A 16,685-nucleotide genomic window follows, 5' to 3' on the forward strand; every position below is an offset into this window, starting at 1 on the left:
TCGAAATTTTAAAAAAATGCCCACTTCCTACATTTGTTTGTATAGTATTTGTTCCCTTTTCAGTTTTTTGAATTTTCTGAAACTGAAACTTTCTGGGAGCCATACTAAAGGCTTACAATTTGGTTAATGTTGGGGCCGGCGCTGTGGCGTAGCGGGTAAACCACCATCTGCAGCACCGACATCCCCTTTGGGCACGGGTCCTGGTTGCTCCACTTCAGATCCAGCTCCCTGCTAATGCACCAGGGAAAGCTGCTTGGGCCCCTGCACCCATGTGGGAGACCTGGAGGAAGCTCTTAGCTCCAGCCTGGCTTAGCCCTGGCCATTGCCATCTGGGGAGTGAACCAGGGATGGAAGCTCTGTCTGTCCCTCTAAGTCTGCCTTGCAAAATAAATAAATCTTTGGGGAAGGGGCAAAAATCCTGGTTCAGGAGAAGTGGGTGTGTTTTAGCGAGCAGTAGGAACCTGGCATGATCCGGTGTGGAAGGTGTTGGCTGTGACGGCTGAAGACAAAGCCTGCGTGTGCACAGGGGGCTGCACAAAAGCTCAGAGGTGCAGGAGGACCCGCGAGGCAGGGTGGGCGCCGCAGTCCTGGGATACCCCGGCCCTGTGGGGGTTGTGCCTCCAGCAGCCCCACCTAGAGACCCTCACAGGGAAGCGCCAGGAAAAAGCTTGGCGGGGCAGGGGGACGGGAAGGAGGTTGACATTTGTCCAGAGTGGTCTCTGTGACGGAAGCCTCCCTAACCCCAGAGCTATCCCAGGCGGGGGAAGGGACAGCGCCTGCCACAGCCCCTCCACTGCGGGGGTCCGAGCCACGTGAAAAGGGTCACAGCCAGGGCACGGCCACTAAGACTGGGACTGGATGGTAGGAGGCCATCAGAGGGCGGGTGACAGAGTCCACTTCCAAAGGGCTTTGTAGGGCAACAGGAAACAACCGCAGCGACAGGAACGCTCCAGAACCTTCCTCCAACCACGGCAGCACACCCACGGAACTGAGCACGTCAGAACTGTGCAAGGCTTGCTCTCTGCTGTGCCAGTGCCCAGTTCGTGGGTGAAGCCCCACCCCCAGAGTGACAGCACTTGGTGACAGTCTGAGCAGGTAGTTAGGTGTGGAGGAGGTCGGGGCGGGGACTGTGATGGGGGGGTGGTCCTCACCACCAGAGGCCCGCCCCCACCACTGCCTGCCAGCCAGGAGGACAAGCCCTGGCCAGGGCCCGGCCACGCTGGCACCGTGGTCTCGGACTTCAGCTTCCAGAACCACGGGAGAACACATCCCCGTGGACCGGGCCCCGCCGGCCGTGGTATTCCGATTTGGCCAACTGAGCCGACTCACACCCGCGGAGCACAGTGAAGTAAGCTATCGTCAGTAACTGAAAGACGGCTCGAGAACCCCAAGGCAGACAGTGCCTGCTGGGCCACACGGGTGGAAGAAGTCTCCAGGGAAACCCTCAGCATTTGGAATTAAACGAACATACAAGCTATCAAAATTTCTGGGACGCAGTACAAGTAGTGTTTCCAATCAAGTTTGTAGTCTCAAGTGCATCTATGGGAGAATTGAAAGCTGTAAAATAAATGGCTTTTTAGATGAACAATTTAAGCCTAGAGCAAGCAGAAGAAATAATAAAAATTACAGCAAAAGTCAGCAAAATCCCAAACAGGAAGACAACAGAGAAAGTAAAGAAAACCAAAAGACTGGGTCTTGAACACGTGGTCAATGTTGCAAACCTCTAGCAGGGTTAACCAAGGGAGCAGACAGGCGTGGAACGCCGACATCAGACGCGGGAAAGGGTGAGGACGGACCCCTCGGCTGGGGAGAGGATCGCAAAGAACAGCACGAATCTGCGCCCACAAAGTCAACAACTCCCATGAAATGGATCGACTCCCTGAAAGAGCAGACTACCGAAACTCACAAGAGCAGTTCACCTGCAATGCTTCTTCTATTAAATAACTGAATCAGTGTTAGTGGCCATCCTTAAAGGAAAACACCAAGCCTTGACCGTTTCGTTGGATTAAACCAAATATTTAATCATAAAATGATACTAACTCTATACTCTCTTCCAGAGGACGGATCGGGGGAGATCTTAACTCATTCTGTGGGGGCAACACCACCAGAAACTACAGGCAAATATTTCTTGTTAGCATGATGCAAAAACCCCGAGTGTTAGTAATTTGAATCCAACGATGTACAAAGAGAATTACACAGCACAGCCGGGAATGGTTTACTCCAAGTGTACAAATGTGGCTCCACATCAGAACTCAAAAGTTGTGAGTGAGGGGCCAGCATGAGCCTTGCGGGTTAAGCCGCCACCTGTGGTGCTGGCTTCCCACATGAGCGCCGGTCCGACTCCCGACTGCTCCACTTTCAGTCCAGCTCCCTGCTAATGCACCTGGGAGAGCTGCAGAAGACGCCCAAGTTGTTTGGCCCCTGCACCCTCGTGGGAGGACCCCGATGGAGTTCCAGGCTCCTGGCTTCCACCTGGCTGTTCCCAGCAGTTCCAGCCATTTAGAGGGTGAACCAGCCGAAGGGAGAGAGGGGGAGAGGGGGAGAGGATGAAAGGGGAAGAGGGGAGAGGGGGAGAGGGGGAGAGGGGGATTGGGGGAGAAGGGGAGGGGGAGAGATCGTCTATCTGCTGGTTTACTCCCCAGATGGTCGCGATGGCTGGAGCCAGGAGCTTCTTCCCAGTCTCCCACACAAGTGCAGGGGCCAAAGCACTTGGGCCATCTCTACTGCTTCCCAGGCCACAGCAGAGAGCTGGAGTGGAAGCGGAGCAGCCGGCGCCCACATGGGATGCAGACACTGCAGGCAGCGGCTTTACCTACTACACCACAGCACCGGCCCGATACTAGGTTTTAAGTGCTGCTCTCCAATAAAGGAAACCAAGCTCTCCACCCGTCCACTGTGCCCCACCTGCTGCCCAGGGGAACCGTGGCTGGTCAAGGCTTCAACAGGGGACCTGCATCGTCTCCAGCGTCGGGCAGGCTCCGAACCAGAAATAAAAACCAATCCTGTGAGCTGGTCTTCCGGGAGTCCCCCGACTTCCAGGAGTCCCTCCTCTGCGAATGGGGGCGTTCTCCTACCTGCAGCGCTGGGATTGGGGCTGTCATCTGTGTGGCCATAAACAGACTACCCCAGGGAGAAAAACCAGGGCTGTGCCCTCAGAGCCCCTGTGGCAGGTGTCTGCAGAGGCGCGGGGAGGCTGCTGGCTGCGGGAAGTGCAGGGAACGCTCCAGAAGCTGGGCCTTGTACGTGATGGCTTCGGCCACGTCGGCCTTTTCTGGTTGCCCCTAAGAAGTGGGAGTTGTGGGCAGCAGAGAGAACCCTGTGGACCACCCAGCTCCTGCTTGTGTCTTTCCACTGTGTTGCTCCAGTCGCATCTGCAACAGAAGCCACAGGCCTGAGGGGTCCCAGACCCCCACCAGGGACTCGGTCTCCTGGGAGGGTGAGGGCGAGGGCGAGCCAAGGCAACGTCTTGGTTCAACGTGAATCCAATCGACCAAGCTTAGCATGTAATCCAAGCAAACAAGCAACAATCTGAGAACACAGGAAAAGCAATGGCAGTCACCCGCCAGTCGTAAGAATAAGGCCAAGGGGCTCGCTGCGGCAGCACACGTGCTAAAACCGGCACAACCCGGAGGAGACGGGCATGAGCCCTGGGCAAGGCTGACACGCAGATTCGCAAGGGTTGCATATATTTTCCCAGCGCCGTGGTGTAGAAGGCTAACTCTCTGCTTGTGGTGCTGGCAGCCCATATGGGCACCGGTTCATGTCCCGGCTGCTCCTCTTCCGATCCAGCTCTCTGCTATGGCCTGGGAAAGCAGTAGAAATGGCCCACGTGTTTGGGCTCCTGCACCCACGCGGGAGACCTGGAAGAAGCTCCTGACTTCTGAGTGCCCGGCTCCGGCTGTTGCGGAGTGAACCAGCGTAGAGGACTCTCCGTGTCTCTCTGAGCTCTACCTCTCCAATAAAATCTCTGGAGAAATAGGATCCAGAACACCAGTAGGTTAAGGAGTCACAGCAGAGGGAGAAGGAAGCGAACCAGCTCAGAGCGATGAAGGCAGAGCCTGGAGGGCTGCTCCGGGCCACCCGGGCTGGAGGTTCCCCTCGGCCAGGCGAGCTCCTGGCTCTCACCGCCTCCGCCGTGCTCTGCCCTGGCCTCAAACGCAGCAGCAGGAGCTCTGCCGAGGTCGGCGGGTTAGGGCGCCTCGTGCAGCCTCACCAGATGCAGGGCGATGACATCGGCCTTGCCGTCCCCGGCTGGTCTTCCTTCCAAATGCGCTTCTCCACTCGCTTCCTGTGTTCTCACTTACCTACAGCGGCACCTGCAGGCCTTCAACCCCGAAGTCAACGGCGTTTCTGTTTCTTTAGGTGAAGTTGTTCTGCTGTTCAAAGCGTCTTACTTGAAAGCAAACTGCCAAAGCCAAAGGGGGGTAAGGAACATGGCGGAGCGGGTCTTGGCCCCTTACAGTGGGGACAAAGGGACGGGACGCTGTCCGTTAGTAACCAGGTTCTGGCCTTTTGGGGCAAACTCTCGTACAAGTAACAGTTTGTCCTCCTGGCTCATCGCCGGGGACAGCAGTCTGGCTTTCTACAGGCTGGCGCCGGAGCCAGGATCCTGGACAGCCTGGTGCAGGCTGGGGGCCAGAGGTCCATTCCTGTGTGTGGCCTGGGCACCCTCCCCTGGCCACCGAGCCCGAGCCGTCCTGGCACACGTCTCTCTGCCGTGCCGTGGGCGGTGCTCCCTGGCTGGGTGCACCTGTCTGGGTAACTTCCCGAGCTCTGGGACCTTGACGCCTGCAGTGTTTGTTGCTTTTCAGAGGGGACAGGATTTCGGGTTCCTTACTCCATCTTCCGGGACCTCTGAAAGGAGACTCATGTAGCTCGTTCTTCAGAGGCCATGTTCTCATCAGCGGGCCGTCTACTTTCCTGCCTAAGCTGGTGAGGGCAGGAAACGAGCGTGCTCTGGGTGCAGCCCACTCTCGTCCTCCATGGTTTCTGCTACTCAGAGCCCACCACGCTTGGAAACAGCCTGTCGCACAGCTTCACCAGTGGGGCCAGCTCCACCCTCTATCAACAGGGCCGCCCAGCCTAGTGCAGGTGCGGTATACAGCCGGTGCTTCATAAATGCATTTGTGTTGGCTGGGCAGGTAAGCCCCTCGTGGCCGACACGTTCCTCCCAGAGATGCGGCGAATACCAGGAACGGGGAGCAGGTGGATGCTGCTGGCTTCACACTGGAAGGGGGCCTGTCGGAGGACAGACAGGGCTATGAGACCATGGCAGGGTCCCTGGGGGCAAGAGAGTGGCCGTTCCCAAAGGCTTTGAGGATCCCAGTGCTCACCACCCCACCTGCCCCGGCTGAGAGCTGCCTGTTTAACAGAAGCGAATGTTTGTGGATTGCCGTTGGTTGCTACCAACAGAGCAGCAGCTAGAGCAGCGTGGATTACAGAGCTGGCACCAGGGGCTTGGCCATGGAAAGGGCACAGGAGTTCTCCCTGCGAGCCGGGGAGGAGCTGTCTGCTGTCAGCATGTCACCGTGGGCCCTTTAACACACATGCCCAGCCCGCTGAACTCCCAGGAGACACCCCCCTCCCCGGATGATCTCTGAGCACCCATAGAACAGAGAGGCACAGCAGCTGCACGCTGGGCCTGGGTGGGCTCCGGCGTACGGACCAGAGGGGAAGCACTTGGGACGCTGACAATGGGGGGGTCTCAAAAGAGTTGGGCAGCCTGGGTGGCCTCCCTACCACCACCTCGTTATACCCAGTGGTCAGTGAAGAGAATCTTCTGGACAGTCAGATCACGTTGGAGAGCCTAGGGTAGGGGTGGGGGTGTCAGGAGCATCCACCTGGGTCATCCCGCCCAGCACCTGGACACAGGCCACACCCAGCATCAAGGGAGCCCAAGTTATTGGCCCAGCTGGCAACCAGGGCTTTCTTACTTCAGGGCAGGGGGAGAGCAGGTGTTGGAGTGCGCAGTGTGTCGTGTCCTGCCTCTCCCGGGCACATCTCCCATGAGACACCCTCTGGGGAAAGGGGGCCCGAGAGAGTCAGCCCTGGGAGATGAAGGCAACTGTACCTCTAATCCCTTTCCCATGCAAATCAGGGCTAGCCGGGTCGCTTCTTCTTTTTTTTTTTTTTTTTAAGATTTTTATTTATTTATTGGACAGGTAGAGGTACAGACAGTGAGAGAGACAGAGAGAAAGGGCTTCCATCCATTGGTTCACCCCCCCAAATGGCCACAATGGCCGGAGCTGCGTCGATCCGAAGCCAGGAGCCAGGAGCCTCCTCCTGGTCTCCCATGTGGGTGCAGGGGCCTAAGCACTTGGGCCATCTTCTACTGCCTTCCCAGGCCACAGCAGAGAGCTAGACAGGAAGAGGAGCAATCGGGACTAGAACCCGGCGCCCGTATGGGATGCTGGCGCCACAGGCAGAGGATTAACCTAGTGCACCACAGCGCCGGCCCAGCCGGATCGCTTCTGCCCATGAGCCAGAGTGGGCACACAGCCCCAGCCGGCTGCCAAGGTGCTGGGCGCAGTGGGGAGCAGGAGCAAGGCTGGCACAGGCATCACTATGTCCACCAGCCCCGGCACCAGGAGTGGTGCCCCAAGAGCTCCCAGACCCAGCTTGCCGAACCTGCTGTCAGCTGGGGCTGAGGAGCAAGCTGGGTATTCCATGGATCGCAATCCCACTGAGTGAGACCTGGTTAGATGGCGGTAGGCATTGTGGTGCACCGGGTTACACCTCTGCTTCGGACGCCTGTGTCCCATACTGGAGCACTGGTTTGAGCCCGTCTGTGACGCTACCAATCCAGCTTCTTGCTAATGTGCCTGGGAAGGCAGCAGGTGATGGCCCGCGCTGGGTCCCTGCCATCCACATGGAAAATTCCGATGCAGTTCCTGGCTCTCAGCCCCAGCTGCATCTGGGGAGTGAACCAGTGATGGGACCTCTCCCTCCCCTGCCCCCGTGTCACCCTTCCTTTCACATACATTAATACATAAACTTTTAAAAAGTGGTTTGCATGTGGCTATGGAGACGTGACTGTACTGGTCTCCGGTTGCCAACAGCTCCCCCAGGCGGACGTGTGGCACCGCAGTTAAGACACAGCTTGGGATCCCATGTCCCCTATCAGAGTACCTGGGTTCAAACCCCAGCTCTGCTTCCAATTCCAGCTCCCAGCTAATGCACACCTGGGAAGTAGCATATGATGAATCAAGTATCTGGGCCCTGCCACCCATGTGGGAGACCTGGATTAAGATCTAGATTTTGGCTTTGACCTGGGCCAGCCCTGGCTATTGTGAACACGCAGGGAGTGAACCAGCGCCTCCGTCTCTCTCGCCATGACTGCTCTGGGAGACGTCAGAATGCGCCCCACTTTGGCAGAACAGCTTGGAGCCAGAGATGAATGAGCACAAACATTTGCAGAGAGAAGCCTCCCCAGGGCGCCCCTAGTCTGACCAAAGGCGGGGACTTCTGAGAGATGAGGACGGCCAGAAACCCCCTCTCCCAGGAAAGGGCGATGGCCATACAGACCACCGTGGGAAGTCAGCATCGGGCCAGTGCGGTGGTGCACGGGGCTAAGCCATGGGTTGCCATCCCAGCATCCCATGTCAGAGCAACAGCTGCCCAGCCTCCTGCTAATGAGCCTGGGAAAGCAGTGGGGGATGTTCTGAGCACCTGAGCCCCTGCCACCCACATGGGAGATCAGGATGGAGTTCCTGGCTCCCGGCTTCAGCCTGGCCCAGAACTGGCTGTTGCAGCCGTTTGGGGAGCGAACCTGTGGATGGGAGATCTGCCTTCCTCTCTCTCGCTCTGCCTTCCAGACCGCTGACTAGACCCAGTGACTCAGCAGCAGCACGTGGCCCGGGGCTCCTGCCAGCTCCCTCGCAGAATCACCCCCCGTCAGGCCGTTCTGAGCCTCCCTTTGCATTACCACCACTGAGGGAATGTGCGGTCGCCTGCATTAATGATCCATTCATTTTCCCCTTGTGAATCTTTAACTGGGCCCCAGCCTGGGAGCCTAAGACAGGCACCTGCCAGAAAACCATTTCCCCCTCTCACAGGGCCCTTGCGACTGCACCCACACAGCAGTCCAGGGCAATCCCTCCCTCTCGAGTCTTTAAGTTAATCATGCCTCACGGTCTCTTTTGCTGGGCGTGGTAACAAACTCACGGGCTCCAGGGGCTTGGATATGGATGTTTCAGGTGGGGAGATGGAGGCGCCATCATTCTGCCCACTCCAATGCCATGGAAACTTCCGGAGAGGTTTGTCATACGGTGGGAGGCTCTAAGAACGAGTACAGTCATGTGACTAAAAGTTAAGGAAGAAAGCAAATTCTTTACAATGAGAAAGTAAATCACGGGTTGGCGCTGTGTTGTGGCGGGTAAAGCCGCCGCCTGCGGTGCCGGCATCCTATATAGGCACTGGTTTGAGTCCCGGCTGCTCTACTTCCTATCCAGCTCTCTACTATGGCCTGGGAAGGCAGTGGAGGGTGGCCCAAGTGCTTGGGCCCCTGCACCCACATGGGAGACCCAGAAGAAGCTCCTGGCTCCTGGCTTCAGATCGGTACAGCTCCAGCTGTTGTGGCCATTTGGGGAGTGAACCAGTTTCTCTGTCTCTCCCTCTCACTGTCTATAATTCTACCTCTCAGATAAATAAATAAATAAAATCTTAAAAAAGAGAGAGGAAGAGAGAAACCAACGTTCTAAAAAACAAAAAACCAGGGTATACAGATTGAAGACTAGAGAAGGAGCTCGAGGGAACAGGACGGCATCCGTGAACATGCCTGGCACACGCCATGGGTGACAAGACATTGCACTTCACTGGGGAAAGAGCTGGCAGCTCCAAGACACACAACCAGGGCCAGCACAGTGGCTCAGTGGGTTACACTGTCCGCAGCACCGGCATCCCATATGGGCACCAGTTCGAGTCCCGGCTGCTCCACTTCTGATCCAGCTCTTTGCTATGGCCTGGGAAAGCAGTAGAAGATGGCCCAAGTCCCTGGGCCCCTGTACCCATGTGGGAGACCGGAAGAAGCTCCTGGCTCCTGGCTCCTGGCTTCGGATCAGCGCAGCCACAGCCATTGTGGCCATTTGGGGAGGAACCAGGGGATGGAAGCTCTCTCCCTCTCTCTCTGTAATTCTGACCTTCAAATAAATAAATAAATATTTAAAAAAAAAAAAGACATCCAACCAGAACAACTGGCTTTCTGGATGAGGAAAAATGCAATGGGATTCCTGATTACCACCATACCCCAAGGCAAATGCCTCACATGTTAGAAACAAGACTGTAAAACTTACACAAGAGCATGGGAGTTCTATGACCTTAGGGAAGGAAGAGGGATTCTTTTAAACAAGCACAATTCATGAAAGAGGAGACTGACGAATGCGACATTGATTTAAGATTTGAGTTGTCTGTAAGACAACAGAAACGATCGGCAAAGCTAAGGAACGAGCTACTGAACAGCAGGTTTTCACCCTATGTACCTCTCATGTGTGACCTACGGGATTGTTCTAGAATGGATAGGAGCATCTACGAATCGCGAGCGAGGTAACCCAGCAGAACGAATGAGCAAAGGCCACCCACAGAAGGAAGCCTCCAGCACACAGCCATGAGCAGGGGTGCACCAAGTGGCCGTTCAGGGACACGCAAGTTAAAACACAGCGAGGCGCCACCTCCCGCGGGGGCGTGGGGAGAAGCAAGTGCTCGGGACCTGCCGACGGCGCCGTAAGGGGTATGAGCACTTTGGAGTGAAACTGGGTGCACTCCACCCGCCTGCAGCTCCAGTTCTGTGTCCACAGGAGACTCCTTACCTGGGCTCCGGGCTCCTTTTCCCGGGGTGCTCACGGCAGCACCGTATGTCGCCCCCAAACACCTGGAAGCAACCCAAACTGTGCAGCACCGGGAGCCGGGTACACAGCTGTGAGATGGTGTCCCGGAGGGCCAGTGTGCACCTGTCCAAACGACTAACACGGAGCTCTACGTGAGCAGTCTCAGACACAGTGTCTAAGTGCCAGCTGTGCCACCAGCGCGTTTTCTGCTGGTGAACAGGTTCGAGCCCGTGTCTACGGGTGGCGCTGCTGGGCTGCAGAGCAAGCATCTGCCCCCCTCTCGTGGACACCCCCGTTCTCCTGGTGGGCAGCGCAGGAGGGCGCCGGCCACCCCCACACCCTCGCCCTGGTCCGGCCTTCCATGCTCTGTGGCCTTAGCCACTCCGATGCGCGTGCCCTGAAGCCACGTGCCCACCGCTAGGCCTCCTCCCCCGAAGACCCAGGGGGACAGGCGCCCCACCCAGCTTCCTGGGCCTCGGGGACAGGGAGAAAGCCCGCCCTTCCCTGTGGAGCTGCAGGCGCCCAGGTGCCAGGCGGGACACGGGGACACCTGAGGCTGTGTTTTCCTTGTCTCACTGCGTCACGCGATGAACAGGACTTCTCAGCTCTTAAGTCGTCCGTGCGCCCTCCCATGCTCCGTGCTCGTGGTGTTCCAGGGGGTCTCCGTCTTCCCTCCTGGTAGCCTGGCCGCTCCCTTCACGTTGGGACCTGCAGCCCCCTCCCCGCGCTCACCAGGTGCCTAGAGACGCCCCAGCCGGAGCTGCCCACCACTGCCCAGTCCTCGGCCCCCACCGAGTGTCCACACTGCGGTTCAGGGCGCCCTCTGGAGGCTGGCCCCGTGCGCCCCCTGCTGCGCGCGCTTCCTCGGAGCCCGGGCACCTGCAGCCCGGGTGCGGTCCCCGCAGCGTTAGGGGGACTCTCCAGGAGCCCCCGTCCCCGTGTCACCCCTCCTGAGCCGCAGCGCTCGCTGCTCCACCGTGCGGGGAAGGAGGCCACCAAGGCCCACTTTGCGTGCACCGTGGTGCCCCCCAGGCACCTCCGCCTGCCCCGCACTCGCAGCTCACCCGGGTGCCCCCTGGCGGAATGACAGCCTTCCTGGGCGGCGGGGACATGGGGGGGGGGGTTCATCTTGCAGGGGGGCTCCACAGCCTGCCTTCCTCCTCCGAGCCTTGCGCAGGTCACTGCTGGGCTCCCAGGTTCCTGCGCACAGTGGCTTGTGGTGGGAGGAGGGGGCTCCCCGCTGTGGATCGACGCGCTGATCTGGCCTGGCCAGGGCCTCCGGGCATGGGAAACACCCACTGGCGGGAGGTGGAGGCAGGGTGCCCCTTCTGGGACCATTTCCATAGGTTTCTATAAGACCCATTTGTGGGGACGGCACTGCAGCCTAGCAGATAAAGCCTCCGGCGTCCCATATCTGCGCTGGTTCAAGTCCCAGCTGCTCCTCTTCTGATCCAGCTCCTGGCTAATGGCCTGGGAAAGCAGTGGAAGATGGCCCAAGTGCTTGGCTCCTGGCTCCTGGCTCCTACCTGGCCCAGCCCAGGCCACTGTGGCCATTTGGGGGGTAAACCAACAGATGGAAGATCTCTCTCTCTCTCTTTCTCTGTGTCTCCCTGCTCTGTAACTCTGCCTTTCAAATGAAAATAAATGAAGCTTAAAAAGGGAGAGACCCACACAAAAGTAATGTCTGTAGCAGCTCTCTGACCTTAACTGTAGCCAGCAGTTTCACCTGGGCAGGTGATCGGAAGGGGAGCAGCAGGGGAAGTCCTTTTGTGGATGAGCCCCCACCCCATCCCCATCACCACATGACGGGCAGTGTGTCCAACACGGTCCTTGTCACCTGCCAATCTCCTGGCCTCTCACATATAGATCGTGCGTAGGGGGAGCCTGGAAACCGCCCAGGACCAGACTATTTTCCTGTAGAAGTGGATGTTCCAGGCAGCCCCGTGGCATAGCAGGTAAACCTCCACCTGCAATGATCCACATGGGCGCAGATTCAAGTCCTGGCTGCTCCACTTCCAATCCAGCTCCCTGCTAATGTGCCTGGGGAGGTAGCAGAAGATGGCCCACGTGGGAGACCAGGTTCAAGCCCTGGCTCCCAGTTCAGCCTGGCTCACCCTGGCTATTGTCACCATCTGGGGAGCTGAGGAGTGAGCCTGGGGTGGACAATCTCTCTCTCTCCCTCTTTCTCTGAAACTTGTTAAAATAAATGCATAAAAATATTTCTTAAAAAAAAAAACTTATATTCGGCCGGTGCCACAGTTCACTAGGCTAATCTTCCGCCTACGGCGCTGGCACCCCGGGTTCTAGTCCCGGTTGCTCCTCTTCCAGGCCAGCTCTCTGCTGTGGCCCGGGAAGGCTGTGGAGGATGGCCCAAGTGCTTGGGCCCTGCACCTGTATGGGAGACCAGGAGGAGGCACCTGGCTCCTGGCTTCGGATCTGCACAGTGCGCCAGCCATAGCAGCCATTTTGGGGGTGAACCAATGGAAGGAAGACCTTTCTGTCTCTCTCACTAACTCTGCCCATAAAAAAATTAAAAAAAAAACTTATATTCACAGTTTCAATGGGTGATCTCATCCTACTCTGTCTAGCCCTCAGATGGGCTGTTCTACTGTCACATGGCTTTGACCTAAAATGCATATACTACCTCCCAAAATCGCTAGCTAGGCATTCATTTCAAAACGATTTTGCCTTCTTGGGATTTCAAGTGGTTTTATTTTATTTTTTTAAAGATTTATGTATTTATTTGAAAGGCAGAGTTACAGAGAGAGATAGAGACAGAGAGAGAGGTCTTCCATCCGCTGGTTCACTCCCCAGACGGCCACAATGGTCAGACCTATGCCAATCCGAAGCCAGGAGCCAGGAGCTTCTTCCCACCTCCCACGTGGGTGCAGGGGCCCAAGGATTTGGGCCATCTTCTACTGCTATCCCAGGCCATAGCAGAGAGCTAGATCAGAAGTGGAGCAGCCAGAACCAGAACTGGCACCCATATGGGATGCCAGCACTGCAGGCCAGGGTGTTAACCCATTGTGCCACTGCGCCAGCCCCATCACGTGGTTTTCAAAGGATGATTTGGATGGCCTCTTTTTATTTGAAAGGCAGAGCAACAGAGAAAGGGAGAGCTTCCACATACTGGCTCACTCCCCAAATGGCCACAACAGCAAAGGCTGGGCCAGGATGAAACCAGGAGCCAGGAACTCCATCCTGGTTTCCAACGTGGGTGCAGGGACCCAAGCACTTGGGCCGTCTTCTGCTGCCTTCCCAGGCGCATTAGCAGGGAGCTGGATCAGAAGCCGAGTAGCTGGGATTCAAACCGGCACTCCGATGTGGGATGCTGGCACGGCAAGTGGCAGCTTCACCCACTGTGTCACAACACCGGCCCCTGAATGGCCTGTTTTTCAATCAGTCTGTCCAGGGATGCCTTGTGCTTCTCTGTATAATATGTACGAGAATCCTTCAAAACTTTTATGGAAAAATGGAATTAAAAGTATGATTGATTGATTGATTTGTATTATTTTGGTGCATTTTTTTCCTAACACATGGAAAATGAGTATTACAAAAACACTATGCATGGATTGCAATTTTTTGGCACTGAAATAAATGCATACATTTAACCGCATTTTACCACCAACCTTTGAGGCACTCCCCGTTTCTCGAGCAGGTAGCAGCAGGGACAGTCGCTTCTTTGACGACCTTTGCTCCGTGGCAAGGATCGGTCATGTTTTAGGAGAGATTTCTGCTGCTAGGAAGACAGAAAATCGCTCCACAGCCCAGCCCTGCCTGACCCAGATTTCCGTTCATTTGCTTCTGGCCTCTGCCCGTACTTTGATCTCGCTCAGAAGTGCAGTCATTGAATTCGCACAATCTGAGTGGTGCCTGCGTAATTTAATCAGCATGGGTCCACACCATCTGCCAGGGACCAGGGTTCCTGCAAGCAAGCCCCTGGCACTGGGCGTGGGTTTTCTCCAAGTTCTCACTGAGGCTGCAACAGTGGGTGCTCGTGTCCAGGGCTTCTCTGTGTTGTGATGACTTCTCCAGGGCGACCCCGGATGGAACCGCAGGGTCAAAACATCAGGAGGCTTTCAGGACATCTCGAGGGTCTGCTGGATCACGTGCCGCCAGCACAGCCGGCAGAAGCCGGGCCCGCTCTGAGAGGTGGCTCCTTCTCGTCACAACCAGGACCTGTCACCCCGCCCAGATGCCGCTGGGCTTCAGCTCTGAGGGTCTGGAAAGGCGGCCCCAGATGTTGGCTCACCACTCGGTGCCCAGCGAGGGCTGTGGCAGCAGGGGGAGGAGGGTCACCTGGAGGTGCCAGGTGGCTGCTGTAGGTGAGCCCAGTGGGGCCCTGGGGACACCATCCTGAGGTTGCGAATGCTCAGAACGTGGGTGGTTGACTCCGATCGGGGTCCTGCCTCATTCGGTGGAGTGTGCACCAGAGACTCCGACAGACACACTTCTCCAGCTGTGGCGCTTAGAAGCGGGAGAGGGTCTTGTGGCATTTTGCCGCAGTGCCCACCAAGGTGGCCCATTCCAGGTATCTACACCTGGACAATGAGGACTCTGGGAAGTTTACAGAATGTGAACCTGAGCGGCGATGCCTCACGGCAGGAGTGGTCCCGGCGTGCGTGCTGAGGGCCTGTGGAAGGCGCAGGGCCAGCGCTGCGTCCAGCCTGGCCTCTCTGAGCCCAGATGCCGGGCTGCCCTGGCTCGAACACGCGGTGCGTTTGCTCCGTTTGGCTGCTGAACAAACCCCTGCTTAGAACAACACGTTCTCCAAGGAACCTGCAATCAAGGAGTCAGCAGGTGCCTTCCCCTGCAGGCTGCCTTAGATGGCAGACAGCGGTTTCTCCCTGTTCTGGAAGGTTTGGGGTGAGGGCGGCCGCAGCTCCATCCCCACTGAGGCCTCCCTCTGCGAGTGCCGGTGTCCTGCCTTGCTCCCCTGGTGAAGACAGCCATGCAGGACTCCCCTAACAAGCTCACCGTGACTCATTACATTTTCAAAGACCCACCCACGAATATAGTTACATTACTGGGCTAGCGCTTAAGATATGAATTTTAGGGGGAAACAGTTCAGCCCGTCACCCTTCCAGAACTCCAGGAGAACACCTGTGTCCTCGCCTTTTTCAGCTCCTACAGGTCCCCTGCATCGTGTGATCTGGGCCCCTTCTCCACATGATCCCAGCTCTGCCTCCACCCTCACAGCTCTGCAGGGGTCGCCCTGCTCAGCCTCCCTCAGCAAGGGACTGGTGAGTGTGCTGGATCCACCCGGACCTCTCGGGACAATCTCAAGCTGCTTCGTTGACCGTCATCGCCACAGCCCCTTTTACTGTGTACAGTAGCGCATCCACAGGTTCCAGGAGCTGGGACAAGGACGTCTTTTGGGCTATCACCCGGCCAGGGTCACACACACGCCCCCCCAGTCCTCCACCAGGACCCAACTATAAAAGGTGGCACCTGGGAACACGAACTGATCTCGCTAAGTGACCGGCACAAAGGCACACACCAGGCAGAACGAGGTGTGACAAAAGCAGACATTGCCATCTGTTTCCACAAGAAAAGCAAGGCGGCTCTGGAAGCAGGCAGCTTCATTCATGAACCGGCCTGATCGGATCAGCGGCTGGGAACCGGGAAGAAGCAGGCAGCACCGCCTGCAGGGGGCGGTGGGGAGCATTTCCCAGCTTCGGGAACCGGTCTGCAGCCCCTGGAAAACGCCGCATGGGGACTGCGGCACAGCATATTAAGCCACCACTTGGGACGCCTGCGTCCCACATTGGAATGTCTGGCCTGGAATCCCGCCTCTGCCTCCGATCCGGCTCCCTGCTAATGCACACCCTGGGAGGTAGCAGGTGACGTCTCGAGTTTTTGGTGCCTGCCACTCACATAGGAGACTTGGATGCAGTTCCTGGTGCTGGCTTTGGCCTGGCTCAGCCCTGGCTATTGCATGCATTTAGGGGACAAATCAACATATGGAAGATTCTCTCTCTCTCTCTCTCTCTCTCTCTCTCTCTCTCTCTCTTTCTCTCTCTCTCTTTCTCTGTTGCTCTGCCTTTCGAATAAAACAAACTGAAAAAGAAAAACTGGAAAGAGAAAATGTGCCCAGTGTTGGTTTGGGCTGAATGAAGAACCTCCAGCCCATAATGAAATTTAAAACACCACTCTGATTCCACCACAGCCCATTTTATTCCTTTTTAAAGAAATAAAAGCACATGGCCGGTGCCGTGGCTCACTTGGCTAATCCTCTGCCTGAGGCGCCAGCACCCCGGGTTCTAGTCCCGGTCGGGGTGCCAGGTACCAGACCTGGTTGCTCCTCTTCCAGTCCAGCTCTCTGCTATGGCCCGGGAAGGCAGTGGAGGATGGTCCAAGTGCTTGGGCCCTGCACCCCCATGGGAGACCAGGAGGAGGCACCTGGCTCCTGGCTTCAGATCGGCGCAGCGCCAGCTGTGGAAGGAAGGCCTTTCTCTCTCTCTCTCACGTCTATAACTCTACCTGTCAAATAAAAAATAAATAAATAAAAGCACGCATGATTAAATAAAAGCAAGCAGTCAGAGTGAATACCCCAGTGTGTAATTAAAGTCGCCCCACTCAGAATCGGATCGGCTGCTGCCTGGGCAGCCCTGTACCCAGAACGGTGACGCTCACGGGGACGACAACCTGTGCCCATCCGACGCACCTGCCGGAAGTGCATCCCCCCCCCCAGGCCACAGAGGAGCTCTGCACTCCCAGCACCCCCAACCCCTGCCAGCCACTTCCTGGTTCCATCTTGTCCAGATTAGGCCCTGGACACTGCCTGTCTCCCCGGGAGGCCCAGTAAAGCGTTTCCTCACCAAAACACCAGCCCTGGGGCTGGACATTCAGAAGCAAAGCACC

Source organism: Lepus europaeus, chromosome 1 (genome assembly GCF_033115175.1).
Source record: "Lepus europaeus isolate LE1 chromosome 1, mLepTim1.pri, whole genome shotgun sequence".
Classification (NCBI taxonomy): domain Eukaryota; kingdom Metazoa; phylum Chordata; class Mammalia; order Lagomorpha; family Leporidae; genus Lepus; species Lepus europaeus.